General features: G+C 42.1%; 1 non-coding gene across 1 annotated transcript; it reads right to left on the reverse strand.

Moving 5' to 3' along the window:
• Positions 1 to 729: 729 nt before the first annotated feature.
• Positions 730 to 836, reverse strand: LOC141722692 (small nucleolar RNA R71). The gene has a single exon (XR_012575697.1). It is a non-coding gene; the product is annotated as a small nucleolar RNA R71 (small nucleolar RNA).
• Between the last annotated feature and the right edge of the window lie 1,368 nt (positions 837 to 2,204).

A 2,204-nucleotide genomic window follows, 5' to 3' on the forward strand; every position in this document is an offset into this window, starting at 1 on the left:
AGGTAATAACAATAACTATTGAAGGAAGTAGTAATGAAGTTGTGATCTCATGAGTGTTTTAATATTGTTAATTTAAATTGTTAATTAAGTGATTAATTAAGTAATTAATTGTAGTTAATATTTAGTCAACAATTCTAAGTGTTAGTGTCTTAATATTGGGAAGTAATCATACATTGGTGCGTGAGTTTAATTAAACAATAATTAGTCTGAGTCTCTGTGGGAACGAACTAGAGGACTTTAGATACAGCTGAGGAGACAGACGAAGTTCTTGATATTCTGGAGAAGATAGATTTTGAAGATTCGGATTCAGGAACTGAGCAGAAAGAACCAGTAAACATGGGTGATCGTATTGTTCAGGCTGATCCAGCTCTTATGGACTTTTCTCGGCCAAAAATTGATGACATTCAGTCAAGCATTCTTCATCCGGCTATTCAAGCTAACACCTTTGAAATCAAGCCGGGCACTATTCAGATGGTGCAGAATTCTGTTTCTTTTGGAGGGGCTGCGACTGAAGACCCCAACATGCACATAAGGAATTTTGTTGAGATCTGCAGCACTTTTAAGTATAATGGCGTGACTGATGAGGCTATCAAGCTGAGGCTTTTCCCATTCTCACTGAGGGACAAAGCTAAGGACTGGTTACATTCTGAACCAGCTGGGTCCATCACTACTTGGCAAGATCTTGCGCAAAAGTTTCTGGTGAAGTTTTATCCGATGGCAAAGACTGCTGCTATGAGGAGTGCTCTTACTCAGTTTGCTCAGCAACCTACAGAATCTATGTGCGAAGCTTGGGAACGCTACAAGGAAATGTTGACAAAGTGTCCATATCATGGAATGCCTGATTGGATGGTGATCACTGGTTTCTATAATGGTTTGGGGGCCCAATCTAGGCCCATGCTCGATGCAGCAGCTGGAGGCGCCTTATGGGCTAAAAGCTATACTGAGGCTTATAATCTTATCGAGACTATGGCTGCAAATGAGCATCAAAACCCAACTCAGAGGATGATGCATGGGAAGGTAGCAGGTATTCTGGATGTCGATACAGCCACCGCTATTGCAGCGCAGCTCCAAGCGCTGTCAATGAAGGTTGATTCTCTGGCTACATATGGAGTTAATCAAATAGCTATGGTTTGTGAGCTTTGTGCAGGTTCTCATGCTACGGATCAGTGTTCACTTGTCAACGAATCTGTTCAGTATGTGAATAATTATCAGCGACAACAGCAGCCTGTGCCAGCTACTTATCATCCTAATAACAGAAATCATCCAAATTTCAGCTGGGGTAATAATCAGAATGCTATTCATCCACCATATCAGCAAGGTGTGAGTAAACAGTTTAATTCACCTAGATTCCAGCAACCACAGCAGTATGCTCAAAGGCAATCATATCCTCAACAGGGAAGTGCAGCTGCACCTACTAGTGCTGATTTTGAGGAACTTAAGTTGTTATGAAAAAGTCAGGCGGTTTCTATCAAGACCTTAGAAAACCAAATAGGTCAAATAGCCAATGTAGTGCTCAATCGTCAACCTGGCACTCTTCCCAGTGACACGGAAGTACCAGACAGGAAGGAAGCTAAAGAGCAGGTCAAGGCTATTACCTTAAGGTCTGGGAAAGTGGCTGATGCTGAAAAGCCAAAAGAAGGAGAAGCTGAAATTAGAGATGAAGAAGCTAAGCAAAAGGAGAAAGTGGCGGAACCAAGGAAGACTACTGTTGAACACACTCTACCTGAGGGTAATACAGGGGAGAAACAGCTCTATCCTCCACCACCTTTTCCTAAGAAATTGCAGCAACAAAAGCTGGATAGACAGTTCGGTAAGTTTCTGGAGGTGTTCAAGAAACTTCACATCAATATACCTTTCGCTGAGGCTCTGGAGAAAATGCCTAGTTATGCGAAGTTTATGAAGAATATTCTTTCAAGGAAGGTGAAACTGGATGACCTTGAGACCGTTGCTTTCACGAAAGAATGCAGCGTTGTTCTGCAGCAAAAGTTACCTCCAAAGCTGAAAGATCCAGGTAGCTTCACCATTCCTTGCACCATTGGCAAGTTGACTTTTGAAAGGGGTCTTTGTGATTTGGGAGCAAGCATCAATCTGATGCCTTTGTCGATCTTTAAAAAGTTGGTATTGCCTGATCCAAAACCCACATACATGTCTCTATAATTGGCTGATCGTTCTATTACTTACCCAAGGGGCATAGTGGAGGATGT

The sequence above is a fragment of the Apium graveolens genome, chromosome 4, assembly GCF_009905375.1.
Source record: "Apium graveolens cultivar Ventura chromosome 4, ASM990537v1, whole genome shotgun sequence".
Lineage (NCBI taxonomy): Eukaryota > Viridiplantae > Streptophyta > Magnoliopsida > Apiales > Apiaceae > Apium > Apium graveolens.